The following is a 25,132-nucleotide window of genomic DNA, read 5'->3' as shown; positions in this document are numbered from 1 at the left end:
TCACCGGGGCCTGGCCGAGGAAGTCGCGGCTTCTTCCAGGAAAGCTGGAGCGAGACTCAGAAGGTTGTGTGCCGCTCCAGCTTCTCCCGGGCCGACGTGGAGTGATCCAGTCCCTGATCTCGCATCGTCCTCGCCGAGACTCACAGAGTGGGCAGGAAACACGCCCCCAGCCGCCGTATGAAACCGCGGGCTCCGTGGGCTTCGCTGTGCTGCACTGAGGGCCTGGCGCAGCGACGTCCTGCGGAGGAAGAGGTGATTTGGCTCACGGTTTGGTAGGTTCGAGTCCAGGGTTCTGCAGCCCCGTGGTGTGGCTTCTGGCGAGGGCCGTGGGTGGCGGCACATCGGGGTGGGAGTGCGTGCAGGGGAGAAGGGCCGCCCCGAGGCCTGAGCAGAGAGAGAGGAGGAGACCCCGTCCGCAGGCCTGTGGGATCTCCCGGGGGACCTCCTCCTCTGAAGGTCCCACAGCCCTGCAGTAGCGCGGCCCGTGCACAGCTTCCAGCACGCCGTGTGGGTCCCGCGTGGGGACTGACTACAGCTGGAGGGCTCGGCCCCTCAGGGCTCCATTTCGCCGTCTCTGGCGGAGGGCGGCCGGGTGGTTGCTCAGCTTCTCAGCGCCACTTTCGATTTCCGGCTTGCCTCCCTCGGCGGCACCTTCCGAGCAGAGCGCCTGAGCTCCATGAGATGTGGGTGGCTGATGCGGCCCGCGCGGCGTCTCGGTTCTCGGGACGTGGCCACTACTGTTACGGCTGCTGTCGCTGCTGTCATCATTGTGCCTCTCTCCGCGTTAACTCTCCAGTTACCTGGGAGATGAAGCCAGGCTGGCTGATGAGGCCGTGGTTCTGGGATGCAGGTGGCTCTGGGAAGTCAGATGGGATCCCAGGCTCCGACCTCAGCCTGGCCCAGTCCTGGCTATTGCAAGCATTTGGGGAGTGAACCAGTAGATGGGAAAGCTTTCTGCCTGTCCCTCTCTCTGTTGCTCTTTCAAATAAATAAATAAATAAATTTATTTTAAAACAGAGTCTTGTTTACCGTCACAGTGATTGTTGCCAAGGGCACCGAGATGACCCAAAGGCGAGAAGAATCATCTTCTCTACACATGGTGCTGGGACAACCGGGCGTGCACAGGCCGCCGTGTAAAGCTGCCGTCGTATCCCACACCGTAGAGAACGTGAGCTCAGGGCAGAAACACCAAACCATCACGCAATCAGAAGGAAATAAACTCTGGGACCTGCAGTTAGGCGACGGCTTCTACCACATGGCACAAAAAGAGCAGACGGTGGAAGAAAAGAAGATACGTGAGACTTTGTCAGAACTTAAGATTCCTGGTCTTCAAAGGACGCCATAGAAAAGTGAAAAGTCCCACAGAATCTGTGTCCAGAATACATCAAGAACCGTTAGCAATTCATTCATAGTAAGGTAAGTAACTCAATTTTGAAATAGACAAATGATACGAATAGATGACTTTCCAAAGAAGATCTCCAATTGCCCACACACATGAAAACACCGTCATCAGGTATGTGGGAAGTGTCAATCGAACAAATCAACGGCTGTCACCAAAAATCTAGACGATGACAAGCTTAGGAACCTGCACACAGTGCTGGCAGGAATCCAAAATGGTGTCTCTGCTTTGGAAACCTGCCAGCTCCTCAGAGTTGCAGCACAGGGACCCACTAGTTCCCGTCCTAAAAGTGCACAGGGACCCAATAGTTCCCGTCCTAAAAGTGCACAAGGACCCAATAGTTCCCGTCCTAAAAATGCACAGGGACCCAATAGTTCCCGTCCTAAAAACGCACCCAGGAGAAATAAAAACATGGGTAGGCACCAACGTCTGCACACAAACGCTCGGAGCAGGATTATCCATAATCATCAGAAATGGGAGGCAACCCAACATCAATCAACTAGGAGTGCTGAGTGAGTGTTCGTAGCTACGCCATGTGTGCTGCGTAGCCAGAACAGGAATGATGTGGTGCTACAACGTGGGTGAACCGTGAGAACGTGGTGCTGAACCCACAGTGACGGGTGACCACGCATTCCATTTGCCTGAAATGTCTGAAACAGCCAGGTCACAGACAGGATTATGGGATCAGTGGTCTCCTTGGACTTCGGGTGTTGGGAGTAGGCAGCTACTGACTGAGAGGGGGTTGCATTTTGGAGTGAGGGAAATAGTCTAGAATTGAAGGTGGTGATGGTTACGTGGCTGTGAATATGCTAAAAACCATTGACTTGTAAACAAATAATTTGAGATTGTGGCTTTAAAAAATAACACACGGCGCGAATCGAGTCACCCCATGTTGACGGACACTCCCAAGGTATCGGCAGGGCACTGATAGAGATGAAGAAAAATTAATAGCCTGAGAAAGAGGTGCAGTTGAGCTCATGTTTCAAATGAGAATCAATACAGTTCTTAAATCTTTATAGAAAAGTAAATCCTGCCAGAATCCTTCCCCTCTGAGTGGTATTATGTGGTGACACCGATGGCGACAATAAATACCTTGTCACACAGTGTTAGCACCTAGGATTATTCACTAACCACCTGCCCATATGGAAAAATAAGAAGACCGTGTGCAGGGCAATTGAGCTGCTGTCATCACAAACCCTGGAATGATCCTCTTCCTTTGACATACGTTCCAGACCTGAAAGACAGCCTCGTCTGCAAAGTTTCCCGCATCTGCCTGTCCCCAGCAGCCTAATTTCACCACGTGCGCCCCTCGGCACGGCCACCCAGGACCCCCGCTCCCTGGGTCCTCTGAGGAATCGCCTTAGCCCCTGGCTGGTGGCATCCGCCCCTCTGCTCCGCCACCACTGCCTGCAGACCAAAGCCCTGCTCCTCGTGTGGCCGCTCCGTCGTATACACCAAACCCCTCACCCGCCGTGGCTCCCACCTCTGCCCCTCAGGTGCTCTCTCTGAAGGAGCAGCTGGGCAGAGTGGACCTCTGTGCCCCGCCACTCCCTCAGTGCACCCAACTGTCCCCAACCCGACAGAACTCAGCGGCTTCTCACGTTGCCGCCTAATGCTCAGATCGGATTCTCCATGGACGAAGCTTGACCTTGACCAAGAAACATCCCCGACTCTTGCAGGCCACCACCATCCCTGTCTCACCTGCAGCACCCTCCCGGGGTAATCCTAGCCGTGTCGGTAGCATCAGCGGGGTAGACCGGGCAAGTTTCTATGGAGAGTCAGGGTTTCCCCAAAATACTCCTTGAAGAAGTCAAGAGACGCCCATCAGCAGAACCGACCCAGAGCCGGAGAAGAGCGAGGGTGCTGGGAGAGCGAGGCCTTTGGGCGTCCAGCCTAGCAGCGCTGTTGTGTTGCTGGGGATACAGGGTCCAGGCTGGGGAGAGGCGAGCACAGGCACACATGGGTGCCTGCGGCAGAGCCAAGACCAGGCTGCTTCTCTCCCCGCCAAACTCCGGGCTGCTTTGAAGGCAACGTCTTCCTAGAGCTAAGGTGGGCTCTTGGTGGGCTAGCCCTGGCGTGCAGAGAAGGGGCTGGGGACACGGGCAGCCGCCCCAGAGGTGAGCCTGCCCCGCGATGACAGCTGCCCGTGCCACTGTGACGCCTGCCGGGCAGCCAGCGTCCTCCAGCTTCGGTCCATTTGGAGGGCGTGGGGGTGCTGGGCACAACTTTCCCTGGGTGGTCTGCTCTGGGACCTCCTGCTGTGAAGTCCCCTTGACTGGCAGCTGGGCAGGGACACGCAGGGGATGGAGAGCTGCCTGTTGGGTAGCTCCCCACGACCCCGCCTGGCCTGGGCTGCCACAGACCTCGTGCCCAGACCTGCAGGAAAGCAGATCCCTGGCAGAGAGCTGGGCTCGGTGCTCCCCAGGGCACCATGGCCGGGGCGGGGCGGGGCGGGGCGGGGGGGAGCGGCTGGTTCTTGGCTCCGCCTTCCAGCTGCAGGGGTCGGGAAGCGTGGTCTAGGAAGGCACAGCAGGGCCCCTCTCTCTTCTTGCGCCCACCCCTCCCACACGAGTGGTGTCTTTTTCATCCTGAATCTGCTGGCGCTAACGGCAGCACCTTCGGCCTCCGTCCGTGGCTTTATGACTTGGAAACAGAGACTCTGGGAAATACTGCTACTGGGCCTCGCCTGAGTCTGCAGTGTCACGGCTCAGACCCCTGCGCTGCACAGGACTGTGGAGATGGGCCTCTCGGGCCCTCGGGCCGCTGCTGCCCGTGAGCCGGGGCCACAGCTATCGTTAGCCGCATCTTACAGATGAACTGGGGGGAAGTGAAGCCGTAAAAGCCAAGAGCGGAGCTGTGACCGACTCTTCCAGCTCACGGCTTGGCAGACTACAGCCCAGACCATGTCTGGGGTGGTGCTGCCTGGTGGCTAGCAGGGTACAGCATCTCACACACTTCTGCAGGTGGAGTTAAAGGGACAGGACCTGTGCACTGTCACCGACATGGTGTGGTGTCCTGGGGCTGCCCCCGACACCACGGCAGAGTTGGCTGGCTACAGCAGACACCGGATAGCCCACAGATCCTGAAACACTGACTCGTTGGCCTCTCTCAGAAAGGAAAAAGGACTGAAGCCCATCGCAGGGCATAGCATTGTGGCTGCCCACTGTGAGGACTGCACGGAGCCCTGCAGGACCCCGCTAGTGTCTCCCATCGCTGTAACACACCCTGCCCCCCCTCCACGGGCCCTGCCTGCAAAGTCCTAATTAGGATGGAAAATCACACCCAGAATGGGGCACAAGAATTAAACCCACCTGACTCCGAACAAGAACCCAGCACACACGTGGCACACTCCTGCTTTAAATGCAGTGACAGGAAAATCAAAGCAGAGAGAGAGAAACAGCTGCTCCGGGACCACCTCGGAGCGTTGTTAGCGCTGGGCTGCGAGCGGCAGCCACCAGCCCGGAGCCGCAGCCGGGGCCGTGCGGCGTCTCCGGGGTGTGATTGCGGCTCGGATGTGAGCGCTGAGGACGGCGGCTCGCGCGCCGTCTCGGGTCCTGCAGCCGCGCTGACAGTGGGGGACGCACGATTATGTGGTTTTCTGATTCGGTGCACACATATGTGTGATATTTCAATTGTTACAACTCCATTGCCTCCGTAACTGTTTTTAATTACTCGCGAGACCGTTTCACAGTGTGAGCGCAGCATATGGGTACTTTGCGATTTTAAACGCCTACTTGTGGAGTTCTCCTGCCTTCCTTCTCAAGTGGGAGCAAGGTGTTGGGAAGGCTTGGCACCGGCAACAAGAGGGGGCCGGCCTCCTGGGCCTGTGCCGGGCCTGCCACGAGAGTGCGCCCCAGAGACCGCTCGCTTCTGTTGCCAGAGGCGGCTCAGGCATTTTCTTGACAAAGATTTATTGAGGAGACACTGGGAACACAGCCCTGGATGGGAAAATGAATGAGAAGCATCCCGGCTTTGATAAGATCTGTGCATGGCAAGGTAGTCACGGGGCCCTTCGTTCATTTTGCATATGTTTATCCAGGACCTGCGACACGCCAGCACTGCCCAGAGCGCCCGCCCCGCCGGCTTAGCTGTGTTCGCAATGTGGAAGGAAGCACTGACAAAGCACGCAGCTCACGCGCAGCTCACGTGTGACTCCACGTGTTTAAGGTGCAAACCCACGACTGCTGGGTGGTGTGCCGAGTCAGGACAGCGGCCGCTCCTGGGCGGCACAGGGAGCTCCTGGGGCTGCGGGGCCTCTGCTCACCGGCCTGCGGGCTACCTGGGCCATGCACCCACGCTGGGCACAGCTGCCGTGTCTCACAGCAGGGATTCCACACCACAGCCACCTCTGCAGCGGCTTCGGGGAGGCGCTGGCCCTCAGCACCGGCACACGGGGACAGTGCAAGCCACAGAGAGCGACCGTGGGGTCCACAGTGGGCGAGGCAGCCGTGCAGAGGAGTGGGCACGGGATGGCGTGCAGCAGCGTGGCGACCTGAGCTGTGGAAGCAGGACCCACGGCGCCAGGGAGCGCTGCCAGCTTGGTGGGGCCCTCGGTGGCAGAGGGGGCACAGCCAGGCCGGGAAGATCCGCGAGGCCGTGCTATGCGGGTCGGGTCGGAAAGTAAGGGCGAGGGGAGGGAGGCACCCTGCATGGGATTGCGCTCGCCTGGGTGGCAGGTAATTAGGCCTACATGGGGCGGTGGCGTGCGGGGACGGGGAAGGAGGTAAGAGCATTAGCAGAGGCAAAGGCACTTATTGGATTTCTTTGTCAGGGGAGAAAGGAGAGCCCAGGAGGCCGGCCAGGGCGCTGGGAAGATAAATCACGCTGCTAGCCAGAGTCCAGGAGAGGCTTCTTCCTCCAGGCCCTCGCGCTGGCGGCCACGGCTTCTCCACGCCAGAGTCATGCCCTCAACCGGCCGCTCAGGGCAGTCCCCTCAGGTGGCCCCTGGGGAAGAAGCCCTGGCGCCCTGCCAGCCAGCGGTGTGCACAGCGTTTCTGACAGCAGTTCCCTCCCTCCTTGCAGACAAGTGGCCACACCAGCCAGCTGCGGGAGGAGGTGACGGCTCTCCTCTTTCCCCTCGTCCTGCTGGCTGGAATGCAGATGTGATGGCAGTAGCTGCAGCAGCCCCCTCAGACTCCAAGTGGAAGCTGTAGGGGGAGAGTCTTCAGCATGGGTTCCTGGAGCTGGAGCAACGCTGCAGCAGCCGGGGAATCTCTCTGGTCTCTACAGACAGAGAAATAACCTGGTTTCTGCCAGTGTTCGAGTCTCTCTCTCTCTCCCTCACTGTAGTTAAATTGATACCCTAAATAATGCAGATCCCAGCCATGTGGTTTTCTCACATAGTTTTTCTTATGATGAATCATCATTTTCTGAAAATTGCTGGGTATCGGACCCTGCGGCCGGGGGCTGTCAGCCTGGCCAACCGGGCCGTTGCTGGAGGCATTTCAGTCCAGGGCTCTGCTCCAGGCAGACACCGAGCCCATGTGCGTGCCGAGAACAAGCCAGCCACTTCACAGATGGGGACACCAAGCACCCAGACCTTGGGTGGACGTGTGGCCTCGTGCAGCCCAGGCCTTGGCCGTGACTCCTCACCACAAACTCTGACAGCCGCAGAGCCACAGGACTTGAGCCCTTGTGTCTGTGTCGGGAGGACACAGCACGGGGGGGCAGGAGGTCTTGAGCCCTTGTGTCTGTGTCGGGAGGACACAGCGTGGGGGGCAGGAGGAGGTGGGGAGGGCCCCCTCGGGGAAGGCCCCCTCGGGGAAGGGTGAGGCCCTGTCCTGTGCCTCCGGCCGGACTGGAAATCCACAGGTGCCGCAGGGCTCTCGGGAGGGGTGTGTGGGCCATCGCGGGACGAATGCACCCCACGGCAGAGGGGAGTGTGAGGGCGTTCCGACAGTTTATAAAGTTTTCATGTATTAGGGAGAAAGATGCAGAGAGACACCAGGATCTCCCATTGTGCCTGCCATGGCTGGGGCTGGGCCAGGGCCAGAGCCAGGAGTCAGAACTCAACCCAGATCTCCCGGTGCTGCGGCCCGGCCACTCACCCGTCCTCTGGTGCCTCCCGGGGTCTGCATTAGCAGGGAGCTGGAGCTGGAGCAGAGCCGGGGATGAAAGCCGAGTGGAGAAGCAGCGGGGTGAGCAGGAAGCCGGTGGCCTTGGTGCCCACGCTGGGCACACCCCAGAGGCCTCTGAGCCCTGGTTTGCTTGGTGGGGAGGGAAATGGCCAGGGCAGAGCTCGCCTGGCAACAGCGAGAGCTTGAACTCCTCCCGCTGCTTGGAGCCCAGCAGATTTAACCGGGAGAGAGCAGACGGGGCTGCCTGGCCGGCCCAATTCCAGCCTGCACTGGAAGTCCCCAAGCTGACGCTCACCCAGCGCTGGTCCGGCCCAGCAGAAAGCAGAAGGCACAAATCCTTCCCATGTGAAACAACTTCCCTGCCTGCCTAAGGCAGAGTTACAGATAGAGAGAGGGGGAGGGAGGAAGAGGTCTTGCGTCTGCTGATTCACTCCCCAGATGGCCGCAATGGCCAGAGCTGGGCCAGACCAAGGCCAAGAGCCTGGAGCGCCACCCCAGTCTCCCACGTGGGTGCAGGGACCATCCTCCACTGCTTTCCAGGCCATGAGCAGGGAACTGCATGGGAAGTGCAGCAGCCGGGACTCGAACCGCCGCCCAGGAGGGGTGCTGGTGTCCCAGGCAGTGGCCCAGAAAGCAGTGACCAGGCACTGGTGTCATGGGTGATCTCCCACCACATCTGACATCCAGCCTGGGTGCAGACGGCCTTGGTTAATCCCGTCCCTCGTCCTCCCAGTGTCACGTGCTCCACACGCTCTGGCCAGCACGCGTCGGGGAATCTGTCCTCACGGAAGGTCCCACAATGCCCTTCACCTCTGTGCCACCGGCGCCACCTGCTCTTCTCCACAAGGCAGGGCACGAGACCCTTGGCGGAAAACCTCCCCTCCCACTTCTGCTGCGGACACTAAGGAAGATGGGGAGAGGAGACCCTGGGAGGAGCTGGAGGTGAAGGGGGGAGCAGGGAGGACCCTGCAGGGGGCACAGGGCGGGAGGGGCTGCCTGCCTCCCTGGGGAGCCACAGGGACACGAGGTTTGTCCCTGTCACGGAGGGCCAAGGGTCCATCAGCACAGACCAGTGCGATTGAAGACCAGAGCTGTTCTGGAAAGTTCCGCTGTGTTTATGGAGGAGCCTAAGCCAGCCTCACAAGCCAGAGGGAAGAGGCCTGAAGCCAGACGCTGCCCCACACAGCCGAATCAGCAGCGCATTTAGCACTCAGCCAATTTTGAGGCAAAATCTCACAGTTCTTAAAAGTCCGTCTCCAGTGCATCTCCCACAGCGAACGTTAATTTTACAACTAAACGAGGACGTGATTTTACGCAGCGGCACCGCCAGCTTCCTCGGGGCGCTAAGTCAGGACCACCCCAGGAGGAGGCACGGCCAGGTGGTCAGGCCCTGGCTGGGGCTGCTCCTCCTGAGGCAGCAGCAGAGCCCGGCTCCCCCCGCCCCTCCACACACACGCACCCCCCCCCCCCCCGCACAGCCTGCGCCCTCCCTCACCCCAGCCCTGTCACCACCCTCACCCTTGCCCCGTCAGGACAGGGGCGTGGCGGGGAAGCAGACCTCCTGCCTCCAGCCACGAACGTCCACCTCGCCCGGATCTGCCCGCGCCTGCCCTGGGTGCTCACAGGCTGCTGGGAGAGCGAGAGCGGGAGCCACACTTCCGTCCAGTGTCAACAGCGCACGCGTTAGCGTCACTCGCGCCCCCAGTCTCGGTTTTCAGCCCCTGTCCCTTCCCGCTATGAAGCACATGCTTTCTTTTTTTTTACAGGCAGAGTGGACAGTGAGAGAGAGAGACAGAGAGAAAGGTCTTCCTTTTACCGTTGGTTCACCCTCCAATGGCTGCCGCGGCTGGTGCACCGCGCTGATCCGAAGCCAGGAGCCAGGTGCTTCTCCTGGCCTCCCATGGGGTGCAGGGCCCTAGCACTTGGGCCATCCTCCACTGCACTCCTGGGCCACAGCAGAGAGCTGGCCTGGAAGAGGGGCAACCGGGACAGAACCCGGCACCCCGACCAGGACTAGAACCCGGTGTGCCGGCGCCGCTAGGCGCAGGATTAGCCTATTGAGCCGCGGCGCCGGCTAGCACATGCTTTCTTAAGGCCACGCATTCTGTTAGAAAAAATGAGATGCAACAGAAGACGCTTTCATGCAAATGCTGAGGGACGTGCGTGAGTGAATGAAAACAATTTATAATGCAGACTTCTGCATCAGCTGGTGTTTAATAAGAAACAAAGTCTAGACAAATGTTCCCCATAAGTCACGCTTGGGTTTACGCAGCATCTCGCTCCTCACAGCACAGGGCTTCTTAGCTGGGCTCAGCCGGGGCTGCTGAGGGCCCGCGGTCGCCTCCCTGTGCCGGGAGCCCGGCTTCGCTGCCGCTGTTTCGTTGGTTGGTGCTTTCCTTCTGATCCTGTGTTGGTCCAGCCAGCCTGGACAGGACTTCAGCTCTGCGCGTGTGCGCACGGATTAATCCTGGGAATGGAGTCCGAATCCACGCTCCAGTCCAGGCCGGGGCTGAGGGCAGAGGCCTCACAGCCTTGGGTCCCAAGCACCGCGCACATCAGCACCAGAGTCCCGCCCTGGCTGCGCAAGCCGGCCTTCCTCATGCGTCTCCGCAGGGGGGCAGGCGCCAGGCGCACCCATGGGCCCACAGAGGCCCACGCAGGAGAACGCGCTGGGGAACCCCTCGTGCCCGTCCCCGGGAGGTGCGGATTCTTGTCCTGCTGGGCGTGGTGCGCCCAGAATGAGCGTCCAGGGGCAGAGAGGGGCGAGGAGTGCCCGCCCACTCGCATCGGGATCAGATGGAGGACGGAGCTGTGGCTGCAGAATGGGATTCTGAGCTCTGAGCTCCTGAGATTTCGGAGAGCGGCCCCAGCCCCCACCAGGAGGGGTGCTGCGAGGGATGCCTGAGCTGGGGAGGAAGGGGCAGCGAGCTGACGCCCAAGGGAGCGTCTCCTGAGCAGAAACCCGGGGACCTCCCCTAAATCGCAGCAGAGCAGCGGCCGGGCTGCCCCAGCCTGGAGGGCGCACGCCTCGGCTCACGCCGGGACCACTCTGCCACACGGGTGAAAGGCAGGGCGCGGGCCCCACAGGGGTCGGGGCACCCCAGACCCGGGCCCCCATGAGCCTGGAGAGCATGCAGGGCGGGCAGTGAGCTGGTCCCGCCGGGATCCCGCACTAACGCAGACCGGGTGGCAGGGAAGCTGCGCCTCCCACACAGCGCTGGGGCTTCTGGTGTGGGGCAGCGGGGGCAAGGCTGGGGCCGCTGTCGGGTGCGGGCTGGCAGGAAGGCCAAGGCCCCTTCCAGCCGCGAGATCAGCCTGGCCGATCGGGATCGCCACAGATCCGTGAGGCGCGCATGGGGAGCCCAAGCAGAGGCCGCTGTGGGATGCGCTCGGGGCAGAGGCGGCGGCCGCGCAGGGAGTGGAGCCCCAGCACCATCTGACCTGGCTCCACTCGCTCTCCCGTAGCCCGGGTGGCCTGAGGAAACGCACTCACTCCTGGGTGGAAATCCCGTCTCCTGCAGGAGATGCCCGTCACTCAGCGACGTGGTGTGGACACCCAGAGTCCAGGTGAAAAGAGCACCCACACACCCGGAGGTGGAGGTGGCCGCCACTGTGAATGAGTGTTGGCAGCTTGGTGCCCACGGTGGCAGTGTTGGGGGTGTGACACCCACAGGGGTGGTGTCCCGTGTGAGGCCGTGGGTTCACACGGCATCACCTCGGAAGAGATGCGCTCTGGTCAGTCCCCGTTCCCAGGCCAGTGAGTTGTTACGATAAGAGTGCGTCTGCCCCTGACAGCCTCTGGCTGCCTGTCTTGGCCTGTGCTGTCCTCCTGCCCTGGCCCCCACCGTGATGTGCTTCTGTAGCCCGAGGCCCCCATCAGGGCCAGGCCAGTGCTGGCACCGCTCCGGAATGCCCAGGACCGAATCTCTTTTTCTTTGGAAGTTGTCAGCCTCAAGTGTTCTGATGTAGCAACGAGAAATAGGCTGAGGCATAGACTCCAGAGCTACCAGGTAGGGTTGGTGTGTTAGAGGGCAGAACGGCACCGTGTGCACGAACAGACAAGAATTGCCAGCAGAAAGATGGAAACTTTAAAGCAAGTCCAATGGAAATGCTAAAAATAGTAACACATAAAAACTGTCATGTCAGAGACAAAGAACTATGCAAATCGGCTCATTAGTGATCAAAGTCAGCCAAGAAAAGTCTCAATGAACTTGAGCCTAAATGAGTAGAAATCTCTAAGAGGGCCCATCCGAGAGTTTGTGAAAACATCAATTGCACTCCCATAGAAATGAGGGGGAAATGGGACTGAACACCAAGAATTTCCCCAATACATTAATGAAGGACATAAAACTTCCAATCCAAGAAAGTCGGACACCTTCCACGTAGGGAAATGGGACCAACAAAACACCACCCCTGTCCAAGCTGCCGGAGACCACGGGGAAGCCGAAACCCTGAAGAAGCCAGTGGAGGAGGGCCCTCCCAGACAGAGGAACAAACCGGGGTTTCTGCAGATTTCACGGTGGAAGCCACAGACACTGGGAAGAAAACATGCATTTATGCAACAGGGAAAAAAAGCAAATTCCACCTGCATTTTTATACCCAGCGAAAGGATATTGTGGAACCTACCAGGGAATGCATACTTTTTAAGGAAAGGAACCCAGAGATCTGAAAGACTTTACTGTCTGCGGATCGGCGCTACGGGAAGTGTGAAAGGACACATTTCACCCACAGAACACATCCCAGACACACACGTAACCCACACGCAAACACGTGGAAGGCTGGGGTCCTCAAAGCATAGGGAGATCATTTCAACGGCTTTGGAAGATAACTTCTAGTGTACAAGATTCTCATCTGGGGATTGTAACACATGGAAAGACATGATGTATGGGAACCAACATCAAGTAAGTAGCAAGAAGAATTGGATATATGCTGTTGCAAGGTTCTTCCCCTCAGGGGACGTGGTATGAATGTAAGCTAACCATAAATATTGGAATCCTGCAGGAAGCATGAAAGGAAATGAGACGAGGGTTTGGCCAGAGAGAGTGAAGTCGTAAACGCACAGGTGAATCTTTGAGTTTCTCTTTTGCACACACTCCAGTTATCAACCTCCAATGTCAATGTCTGTGGTTTCATTAGCTTTTCTAAAAGATGTCAGATTTAGTTATTTTTAATGCCTCCAAATAATTATGTACAGCACAGACTTCAACGCCGGTTCTTCCTCGACAAGTAACCACAGAGTCTTTTTCATGTGCATCATGATCAGAGCCAATCAGATCGCGTGTTCCAAGCTCAGCCGGGCTCAGCCATGCGCGTCTGTATTTCCGCTTCTGCACAGGCAGCAAAGTGCGAAGCTCTGTGGTGTCCTTGTCCCCAGCGATAAGCCAGCAGCTTTCTAGGAAACGGAGAACTGGCCGACGGAAACGAAAACACAGCAGTCAAGAAAGTGGAGATGCCTCAAGGAAAATCAAGTTGGACGTCAAGGAAACGGCAAAGAGGCCGTGACCATGACCTGGACGTGACCTGGACAAACTCACAGACGCTCCTGAGGACCAGAGTGCGAGGAAGACGAGGGCGCGTCCCCGGGAAGGGCTGTGGCAGGAGCTGGCGAGATAACTGACGCCAGAGTCCCGCTCCCAGCTGCTCTGCTCTGAGCCTCCTTTCTGCTAATGTGCACCCTGGGGGGCAGGCGGTGGCTCTCGTACTGGGTCCTGGTCACCCGAGTGGGATCCCAGCCCTGGCCTGGCCTGGTCCAGCCCTGGCTACAGCAGGCCTTGGGGATGACCCAGTGCAAGAAGATCCCTTCCCATGACTCTCTCTGCCTTTCACAAAAATAAATAGAAGATTTTTGAGAAGATATTTTCTGACAGTGGAAGGACAAAATGTTGAAAGCTCCCCCTGACCCACGAAAGAGAACGAGGCTTTGCTAACCCAGGGAAGACGCTCGGTGCATTTTGCAAGTTGCCCTGTAAGAAGGAGGCAGGCACAGCTCAAACAGCTCGTACACATTTTACAAGAGAAACCCAAAAACAGCAACAACAAACCTACTCAATTCTCAGTGTTCCTGATGTCTTAAATTACAGTATACTAAAGCAATGTATTAGTTCTGCTATTTTTCATCCCCTATACATTTATAACAGACAGCAAGAGGTTTTTAATGTTTTGGGAAAAGAGTAAAGGTCAAAAAACAATTGCAGATAATCTCATTGATTTTTAAGATTGCTTTGTGTAGTTCAGCTTGCATGGCCATTTTTACAGCCTGCGATTCTGTGAAAAGCCGGAACTGCTTGTAATGAATTAGTCCCAAAGCGGGCAGAAAAATGGGCAAAAGAATCAAGAAAGAGATGAAATGAACATTTTAAAAAAGAGCCAGGTGAAGACTATCAGTCCTATCAGTAATGGCATTAAAAATAAGATTTCTGAAGATCTGAATTATGACAGTTACCAATTTTAAAACTAGCATGCTATTTTAAAAGCAATGCTGTTTTTAAGAAACACTTTAAGTGTAGAATGCACACAGAGTAACGCAGGGTGGAGCAGAAATGGACGCCACAGAGACAGTCGTCACGAGGCAGCTGGCCGGGCCCAACAGCTCCAGACAGCAGATTCCAGGAGGGGACACCGAAGAGGCCTCACACACGGACAAAGGAGTCTGCGCGCCAACCAGACAAAACTCGCACAAAGGTGTGCGCACCCAGGAGGTGTGAGGCCAGAACTGACAGCCTGTGACCGCAGCACTCCGCTCCCAGGAACACACACACGGCAGGCAGGCAGGACACTAGGACGGGCGGGGACTTGGGGCACAGCGCTGCCCACGGTGGCCCAGCTGGCACTCGGGAAGGTTGCCTCGGTGAGTACACCACAGTCAAGGGCGAGAGCGCTCCAAAAACGTCACGGAGACATGATCATGAGATGAATATTTCGGTGCAAAACTTTTGAGATCAAGCACACAAGGGACTTTCGGAAAGTTAATGGAGGATGTCGTTAACGGATAGTGTATAGGTTTAATTTTTTGCATCAAAATAAATTTTTTAATTGCATTTATCACAAATATTTTTCCATACCTCATCTCTATCAAGGATTCCTGTAGCTTCCAAGTACATACAAAGTATTCATAAAGATAAACTGTATATTGCACCATAAAAGAAGTCTCCATAAATGCAAAATAATTTAAATCATACAAAGCATGCTATCTGAATATAAAGAATTAAATTATAACAGTTTGCAGTAACAGCAAATATACATTAAGCCTCATAAAATGGGTGGATTAAGGACACATTTCTAAATACCCCATGAAGCAAATAAGAAGTTACAAGGGATATTAGAAAACATTTTGAGTCAAGTGAAAGTGAAAATCGAGCCTGTTGTAACGTGGGGTACGGCTAAAGCAGTGCATGAGAATTTCAGAATGAGAGATTATATTAGGAAAGAGAGCGCAAGTCCATCAACTGCAGTTTCACTTTAAGAAACTAGCAAGAAGACCAACAAATTATACCTAAGGAAAAAATAATACTGATAAGATCCAACATCAATTGAATTGAAAAAAAGAAAACAGAATGCAAAGGATTATTAGATTATTTTGAACAATTATGCAGCAGAATAGTTGATAACCTAGAAGAAACAGACAAGTTCCGGGCGCATCCCTGACCAGCATCGAATCGTGAGGCAGTGAGGCCTGCAGACCGAAGCCGGGCAGCGAGGCTGAGTCAGCGAGAAGGAAAGAAATCAGGCAGCGAGGCTGAGTCAGCGAGAAGGAAAGAACTCTCCCGCCGAGAAAAGCCCGGGATCAGATGGCTTACGCTGGATTCCATCCGGCATTTAAAGAATGAGCTCCGGTTCTCTTAAATCATCCACAACAAGAGAAGAGGAAAGGATTCATTCAGACTCATTTTACGAGGATCATTACCGTGATCCCAGTACCAGACAAAGACATAACAAAAGAGAAAGCCAGGCCCGATGTCCCTGATGAGCACACATCTAAAACTCCTCAAGGACATTCCAGAAAACCAAATCCAGCACACATTAAAGGGATCATTCCCACGGTCAAGTGCCTTCATCCCGGGGATACGAGGCTGGGCCGGAATACACAGTCTAATGCGGCGGTCACACCATGAGGAGGAAGAACGAGAGCAGGCAGTCATTTCCATGTCGCAGAAGGGGACTTGAGAAATCCCGACATCCTTCACACAAACGCTCTGAGCAAATGCAGAAAGCAGGATCTCGACCTGAGGAAGCCCACATGTGACAGACGAGCTGCTCGCCTGTGCGGAGCCGGGAAAGGCAGGAGGCCTTCCCACTGAGCTCTGGAAGGAGAGAGGAAGCCTGCTTCCCGCCACTTCTGTGTAACTCACCACCCAAGTCCTCTGCAGAGCAAGGGGGCAAGAGGAGGAAACAGGGGCACCTGTCTGGGAAGGTGGAAGTCAAATGGTCACTGTGGGCAAATGATGTTGTTGTAGCTGAGAAGTGCAAACGGGAGCACCACACACGGATGAAGTTTGCTGGTCCTTTATTGCTGCCAGTGGAGAGTGGGCTCGTGCCCTAAAGAACTCTCAACCCCGAAGCTCAAAGCAACAGGGTTTATAAAGGCAAAACCCACAAAATCGAGAGGGGAATACATGGTTGTAGGGGATTCATGGGTACTGGGATCAAGCTGACCTAAACTAATATCAGTAATAATCTTGACAATACCAGTTACAATCTTAACACTTTCAACTATACCCTTGACATTAATCCAGATATTGGCCTAAACCATGTGTGGGACATAGACAAATTACAATCTTATCATTAACCCAGGGGCAGCCTGTCAGTTTTTCAGCCTGAGTGAGCATGGCGGGGGGTGGCGTCTATGCTTTGCCAAGTGTGGCGTCGGGGACTGCTGCTGCCCGAGTGCTTGAGGTCAGAGTTTCAGACCAGAGTCTCACGGGGGTGGCGGGGGGTGGGCTGCTTTCTCAAGATGGCGTCTCGAGTGCTCTGAAAGGGAGTCCCTACTGTCAAGGTGTTACTTCCACAGGAACCCATTTGTGGGAAACCCAGAAGACTCTGCCAAAACACTAGGATTAATACACAAACGAAGCAAACTTGCAGAATGCAAAGTCAGTGTACACAGTGTTGCCAACACCTGCTACAATATAGCAGCACATTAGCTCAAACAGAAATCAAGGGAACCGTTCCATTTCCAAGGGCTACAAGCAAAGTAATAAAATACCTCGGAATAAGTTCGCAGCTTCCGCTACGATCACGACAAAACTAGTGACAGAACAGAAAAGGATGCGAGGGAATGGAGTGACTCTCTGGGTTCATGGACTAGAAGAGCCCTGTTGTTAACATATCCACAGCACCCAAGGCAACTAGTTTACAGATTCAGTGTAAGCTCCATCAAAACACTAGTGAGGGTTCTCCCAGAACTGGATGAAAACAGTCCTAAACCCAAGACCTCAAACAGCCAAAGCAACCAAATAGCTTAATCAAAAACAAACAAAGCATGATGCATGAAACAACCTGACTTTAAAATATGTCACGGAGCTACAGTAATTAAAACAGCATTGTATTGCCATAGAACCAGATTTGTAAACCAATGGGACAGGAGAGAAGCCCTAGACGTGAGCCTGCAGATCCAGAGCCAACTGATCTCTGACTGAAATGCTAGTAACATGCGCCGGGAAAGGGCGATCTTTCCAAAACATGGGGCTGAGAAAACTGAAGAGACCAGACCTCCACCTCGCACCATGCGCGACAATCATTCAGAATGTATCAAAGATCAGAATGGAAGCCCTGAGACTGCAACCTCCGGAAGAAAGCATCGCGTGGCGCTTCCGGACGTTGGAATGGGCAGGGGATTTCTTTAGATCAGACCTCAAAAACACAGGAAGCAAATGGACATGAAAACGGGACTTCACCTAACTAAGCAGCGTCTGTCCAGCAAAGGGAGCCAGCAGAGTGAAGAGTCAACCCACAGAGTGGAGATGAGGCTCACATATCACGCGTCTGACAAGGGTTATTATCCTGAGGACGTAAGGAACTCAACTCATGACAGCAACTACAGAACCCAATTAAGAAATGGCCACAGAGCTACAAAAAGCTATTTCTCAAAGAAAGACGTAAAAATAGCCAAGTGTCCTCCTCACTCTTCACTGGGGAAATGCCAATCAAAACCACGTGAGCCTTCACCTCACTCCACTTCCCTGGGTCGTTTAGGGAAGACAAAAGATAGCAAGGCTGGCAGGAGGTGGTGAGAGGGAACCCTGCACACTGCTGGTGGGAAGGTGAGTGAGTCCAGCCATAGCGGAAGACGTGGAGACGCCTCCCAAATCCAGAAACAGAAGCATGCGACCCGGCAGTCCCATTCCTGGCCGTGTGCCCAAGAGCACTGCCAAGGTGGTGCTGTGTTTATGCCCACAGTAGGCACAGCACCGAGGCAGAGGCAGCCCACGTCCATTCACTGATGGACAAGGGAACGTGGGAACGTGCACGATGCAATACCACTTGCCCATTAAAAAAGCTGAAATCCTTGCATTAGTCATAACACGGATGGAACTGGAGTTCACGATGTGAAGTGACATGTCAGTCACAGGAACACACACAGGACATGATCTCACTACCAGGTGGGGGCTAGACTAAGGTGATTTCCTGGTTGTTCAAAGCATGATGGAGTTGCCGGAGACGAGAGAAGGGAGAGGAACGTTGACTGACAGGTGCAGGTTCTGCTTAGCTCCGGGGTCCTGCTGCACGTAGTGACCACAGAAAACACTAACAGGATGTATGTTCCCGAACTTAAAAATGGAAGGCAGGATTTTGAATGTATTCACCATAAAAAGCATTAAATGTGTGAGGAAGTGTGTATGTTCACCCTTATTGGATAGTATGCAACGTGCACATCTCTTCAAATGTCTCATGGGATCCCAAATATGTCTCAGTTTCAGGTAAAAATTTAAGCAGTGATTTTTTTAAAAAAATTAAAATGACAGACAACAAACTGAAAGCTAGTGTTTTTTAAAAAATCAATAAAGTTTGTAATCTAGCCCAGTGATAAACACACTATGATCCTTGGGCAAAATCCAGCCTACTGTCGGATTTGTAAATTACATTCTGTTGGAACACAGTTATGTTCATTTGTTTATTTGTTTCCATGGTTACCTTCCACTACCAGAAGGAAGGTGAATAGTTGAGACAGAGCAGTGACCTGAATATAGCAAAATATTTACTTATAGGCCATTATACAAACATTTTAGCAAACTATGCTACTGTCATGCAATGAATGAAGAAAAAAACAAAATAAATACATTTTGAAATAGGGGATTTCACTACAGATAATAGAGACATTAAAGGGCAATAATGATATACATTTGCAAAGGTTTTTTATATATTTGTTTGACAGACAGAGTTACAGACAGTGAGAGAGAAAGAGACAGAGAGAAAGGTCTTCTATCCACTGGTTCACTCGCCAAGTGGCCATAATGGCTGGAGCTGTGCTGATCCGAAGCCAGGAACCAGGTTTTCTTCCCAGTCTCCCATGCGGGTGCAGAGGCATAAGCGCTTGGGCCATCCTGCACTGCTTTCCCAGGCCACAGCAGAGAGCTGGACTGGAAGAGGAACAACCGGGACTAGAACCGGCATCCATATGGGATGCTGGTGCCACAGGCGGAGGATTAACCTAGTGCACCAGGGCGCCGGCCCCAATGACATACATTTTTTAAAGATTTACTTATTTATTTTAAAGGCAGAGTTACAAGGAGACAATGAGACAGAGAGAGAAAGAGAGAATCTTCCATCTGCTGGTTCACACCCAAATGGCCACTATAGCCAGGGCTGTGCTGGGCAAATGCCAGGAGCCAGGAGCTCCATTCGGGGCTCTCAAGTGGGTGCAGGGGCCCAGGCACCTGAGCCATCTTCCACTGCTTTCCCAAGTAAATTAGCAGGGAGCTGGATCAGGAGTGGAGCATCTGGGGCTCAAACCAGTGCCCAAAAGGGGTGCCCGTGTCCCAGGTGCCAGCTTACTCAGCTATGCCACAATGCCAGCACCAAGATATAAATTTAGAAAGCAAATTAAGTGAGATAAATAATTTTCTTAATGATTGAAAACTTCCAAATTTCCTTCAAGAATAAAATGGATCCTGAGTAGTAAAGTTTCTATTAATCAGATGAAATTGTGGCTAAAACCTTTCCCACAAAGAATCTTCCTACCAGATGGCTTATCAGGGGTTGTGCTGAACATTTAAGGAATAAATAACGTTCTACAGAAGCTTTTACATAAAAAAATAGGAAAGAAAGACACATTTCCCAACACATTTTAAAATGTCAGAATTACCCCGAGCTCAAAATAAAGACATTACAAGAAAAAAAAAAAAACCTACAGAGCACTAGCCCTCTTCATAACGGGAACAAAGACACCAGCCAAATATTAGGAAATTCAATCCGGCAAGATACAGAAAGATAATACATCATGGCCCCAGGAGCGTGTCCCAGAGTGGAAGTTGTGTTCAATATCAGGAAATCAGTCAGTGTCCGTCACCAGATTAACAGATTAAAGAACAAAAGCTAACAATTACATAAAGAAATGCAGAAAAACATCTTTTAAAAATTGCTTATTTATTTATTTTAAAGTTAGAGTTACAGAGAGAGAGAAAGAGAGAGAGCGGGAAAGTGAGAGCTTCCATCCGCTGGTTCCCTCCCCAGATGGTCGCAGCAGCCAGGGCTGGGCCAGGACCAAGCCAGGAGCCAGGAGCTTCTGCTGGGTCTTCCGCGTGGGGGCAGGGCCCATCCTCCACTGTTTTCCCCAGCCTATTAGCCGGGAGCTGGATCAGAAGTGGAGCAACCGGGACACACACCAGTGCCCACGTGGGGTGCTGGTGGCTACACCACAATGCGGGCCCAGGAAAAGCATTTAGCACACTTTCGGTCCATTCCTGATGCGCAGGAGATGATTCTTCGGAATGATGAAATTCACCTACACAGACTCACAGCAAGCACCATGCTTGACGCAAGGCTGACCGGCTTCCCTTCCGGCTGTGATGAAGGCTGGATGTCCACTACTACAGCGAAGGGAGGGCTTGGGCGGGGTCCTGTATGAGGGTCTTCACACAGTTCAATGCATATGATGGAGAAACGAGGCATGAATTCCAAAAGAGGGTTGCAGTAAAACACTCGTGTGGTCTTGTTTAGCATGCCTGCCCAGGGTCTAGTTTGAATCCCAGGAAGAATAAAACCTCAGCTATGAGGGCCGCATGAACCCTGCTAAACCCCAGGCAAGAACAGACCCCAAACTCACAGTGAACGTGGGTGGAAGAATCGTAAATCATCAACGATTGTGAGAAGTCCATGACGAAAATGCTCCAGAGAAATCCAGTTTACACCTGGACAGCTAGTTGTAAGGGACAGGAGTGGGGTGCTTGTTCCGGCCGTGGGCTGTGCACACCCCGACCAGAGTGCCTGGGTTCTGGCTTCCTGCCGCGGAAGACCCTGGTGGCACCAGGTGATTGAACCCTGACACCACATGGGCGACCTGGATTGTTTCCAGCTCCCAGCTTCAACCTGGCGCAGTTGATGGATTGCAGTCTCTCTCTCTCTCTCTCTCCTCTCCTCTCCTCTCCTCTCCTCTCCTCTCCCCTACCCCACCCCCACCCCCACCCCCAGTAGGAGAGCAAGCTTTCTACTTGATAGGTGCCCAAACTGTTGCATCAGATCTGCTACATACAAAAACAAGCTGTCAATGAGACTTGTGAAAGAATTTAATGAAGATCCCAGAGCAAAAGCAGTACAACATAGCCCAAATCCCCTGCACCCACGTGGGAGACCCAGACGAAGCTCCTGGCTCCTGGCTTCGGAGCTCCAGCCATTGTAACCATCTGGGGAGTGAAACAGCAGATGGAAGATCTCTCTCTCTGTATCTCTCTCTCTCTGGTAACTCTGTCTTCAAAATAAATAAAAATAAATCTTTTTTTTTAAAAAAAAAAAAAAGATCCCAGAGCATGTCTCCGAAGAATTGAAACAGGAGATGAAACCTGGCCTTAGCAGTACCATCCTGAGGACAAACCACAATCAAAGCAATGGCTACAAAGAGGTGCCTGTGGTCAGGTCAAAGCAGAGTGGACAAGCCACGAGCGCAGCGCAGGGCAGCGGGTTCGAGGATGCTCTGGCTGCTTCCTGGCTGACTTTCCCCAGGGGCATTGAATGCAGCATCTTCTCATCAGCAGAAGCTTCCGAGAGCTGCAGCACGGCTTCAGCAGGAAAACCCTGAGCCCCTCCACCAGGGCAATGCCCCTGCTCCTCCTCCTCCTCAACAGGGACACCTCTGTGCGTTCACTGGGACATCTTCAGGCACCCGCCTTGCGGGCCTGGTTTGTCTCCTCACTTGGTTTCACTCCTGTCCTCCTGGGATTTGGGTTGAACTTACTTGAATCTGCATTGGTCTCAGAACTGACCCTTGGACAACACTGAGTCCCCCAATAAACAGTGAACATTTAAAAATATCTCTAGAGGATGCCACCATTCTTCAGTCGGTACTGTCAGAGACTGTGTCGACATGGTTAATTAAACCTCCACGACCCTCAGTTCTTCAGGGGTGGACTGAATGACCAGTGTCCTCACTCACAAAGCTGTCGTGAACTTAATGGAGTTGACTTTAACAAATACAGCTTACTTTAATTTTTTTACCTTTTAATTACATTTCCATTAATCTTTTGAACTTCCATGGAACACAGATTTAAAAGAAAAATAAACTGCCTCTATTTGTAGGTTAATAATTATTTAAGTAGGAAATAATTTCCAAAATCTACAAATACGTTGATAAGTCTAACTAGGTGATTAACAAGGTCACAGGACAGAATGTCAGTAATAAAATCAATAGCATTTTTATATTCTAGAAATGAATAGGTATTGACTTTAAATGCATGAAAAGCTTCAAGTAGGTGAGCATAAATATAGCAAAATGTGGATATAATCATTATGCTGGAAAACAAAACTCAGAAGTAAGGAATACAGGAAAGTCTCAAGAAATGGCAGATATACCATGTTCATTGACTAGAAGACGCAGTGTTTAAGGTTAGTTCTGAGACAAACCCAGTCAACCAAAATGCCAGCGATGTGTCAGGTGTTGTGTATCAGTAGGTAAAGCCACATGCATTGCCAGCATCCCATATGGGTGCTGATTTAAGTCCTGGTTGCTCTATTTCTGATCCAGGTCCCTGCTGACGCACCTGGGAAAGCAGCAGGAGATGGTCTAACTGTTGGGGACCCTGCACCCATGTAGGAAGACCTGAATGAAGTTTCTGGCTCCTGGCCCAGCCTTGGCCATTGTGGCCATTTGGGGAGGGAACCAGCAGATGGAAGACCTTATTTATTTATTTATTTATTTGACAGGTAGAATTACAAACAGTGAGAGAGAGAACAGAGAGAATGGTCTTCCTTCTGTTGGTTCACTCCCCAAATAGCCGTAATGGCCAGAGCTGTACCGATCTGAAGCCAGGAGCCAGGTGCTTCTTCCTGGTCTCCCACGCAGTTACAGGGGCCCAAGCACCTGGGCTATCCTCCACTGCTTTCCCAGGCCACAGCAGAGAGCTGGACTGGAAGAGGAGCAACCGGGACTAGAACTGGCACCCATATAGGATGCTGGCGCCGCAGGCAGAGGATTAACCTAGTGCACCACGGCGCCAGCCCCAGATGGAAGACTTTTCTCTCTCTAACTTTGTCTTCCAAATAAATAAAATAAATTTCTAAAAAAAAAAAAACAAGGCTGGTGCCGCAGCTCACTAGGCTAATCCTCCGCCTGCAGTGCCAGCACACCGGGTTCTAGTCCCGGTCAGGATGCCGGATTCTGTCCTGGTTGCCCCTCTTCCAGGCCAGCTCGCTGCTGTAGCCCGGGAGTGCAGTGGAGGATGGCCCAAGTGGTTGGGCCCTGCACCCCATGGGAGACCAGGAGAAGCACCTGGCTCCTGGCTTCGAATCAGTGTGATGCGCCAGCTGTGGCGGCCATTGGAGGGTGAACCAATGGCAAAGGAAGACCTTTCTCTCTGTCTCTCTCTCTCACTGTCCACTCTGCCTGTCAAAAAAAAAAAAAGACACATTGTTGCAATGTACAAGTTTATTTGAAAATTTATATGGAAAGGAAAAGTGATTATCCAACACAATTATGGAGATGAAAAACACAGCTGAAGCATATACCCTACTTCCTGTACAGCTTCAATAACCAGGACCCTGAAAACTATAGTGGCCACGTAGATCCTTGTGATAGAATAGAGCTCAAATTGACCCCAACGTTTCATTAATCAGACCAAGCACATGCTGCCCAGCAGCTTCTGGAAGTTCCTGGTCCACAACGTCAATAGCTGGAGGTGCTGCTGATGTGCAACAAATCCTACTGTGCAGAGATTGCTCACAATGTCTCCTCCAAGAACCGCAAAGCCATTGTAGAGAGAGCGGCCCAGCTGGCCATCAGGGTCACCAACCCCAACGCCAGGCTGCGCAGTGAAGAAAATGAGTAGGCGGCTCGGGTGCACATTTTATTTGTGTTAAAATAAAACCTTGAAAACCGGTCTCTTCCATAAAAAAAAAAAAAGGACGCCCCTCCCAACTTTGCGACACACACACCCCCCCCCAGTCCCGCTTCTCCGCCGTGCGCCCCTCCTAGGTGCAGGAGGGCCCTCCCCACGCCCACGACGCGCCATTCCCATCACTGCCCCTCGACCCTTGCGCACAAGCCAAGCCCTCTCCCAGTATGGTTACCGACAGCCCCAAACACCCAGAAGAAATGGAGTCTGATATCCCTACCCGCGCTCCGGTTTTCAGGGGAGCGGCCAGGGTCTGGTGGGCCATGGAACCTCAAGCCCACGGCCAAGCTGGGCGCCCCGCTGAGCGGCCTGCAAGGCCTGCCAGAGTGCACGCGCTGCGGCCACGGGATTGTAGGCACCGTTGTCAAGGCGCGGGACAAGCTCTACCACCCGGAGTGCTTCATGTGCTGCGACTGTGGCCTGAACCTCAAGCAGCACGGGTACTTCTTCCTGGACAAGCGGCTCTACTGCGAGAACCACGCCAAGGCACGCGTCAAGCCGTGTCAAGCCACGACGTGGTGGCCGTGTATCCCAACGCCAAGGTGGAGCTCGTCTGAACCTGCCCCTCCGCCCCGTGCCCGCTCTCTCTAGCTTCCGCGCGTGACCCGTGTAAATAGATGCTCCCCTAGCCTCTCTAATAAAGCCCCTCCGCCCCTCAAAAAAAAAAAAAAGGTGAAAAAGCAAATCAGAGAGAAAGGTGCTGTGCACGCGGTGTACTGTTGACAAGGAGGAGGAGGAGGGAGAGAGGAAGAAAGAATCTGACTCAACAGGAAGTTTCCCTTAGAGACGCAGGACAAATCTCTGCAGCCTTGGGTTGTGCAAAGATTTTCAACTCTGGCACCAAAAGAACGGCCCATTAAAGAGCGGATGCAAAATCTGGGCATTGTCGAAACTGCAGGGGCTGTTCTTCAACACTGAAGAACACACGGATGAGCCACAGCCCTGGAAAACACGTGTTTGGTTGATATAGATATAGATGTAGATGTAGATGTAGATAGATACAGATACAGATACAGATATATCATGACCTTGTACGTAACTCTCACAACTCAAAAATAGAACATAATCTGAGTTCTCAAAGTGATTCAAAAATCTGACAAATCACTAAAGTGGACAGA

The 25,132-nt window shown here is 53.4% G+C and overlaps 1 pseudogene; it reads left to right on the top strand.

Moving 5' to 3' along the window:
• Positions 1 to 1,060: 1,060 nt before the first annotated feature.
• Positions 1,061 to 24,640, top strand: LOC138844583 (PDZ and LIM domain protein 4 pseudogene; annotated as a pseudogene).
• Positions 24,641 to 25,132: the final 492 nt, after the last annotated feature.

Source organism: Oryctolagus cuniculus, chromosome 12, assembly GCF_964237555.1.
Source record: "Oryctolagus cuniculus chromosome 12, mOryCun1.1, whole genome shotgun sequence".
Taxonomy (NCBI): Eukaryota; Metazoa; Chordata; class Mammalia; order Lagomorpha; family Leporidae; genus Oryctolagus; species Oryctolagus cuniculus.
This window is presented reverse-complemented; position numbering and strand designations above follow the sequence as displayed.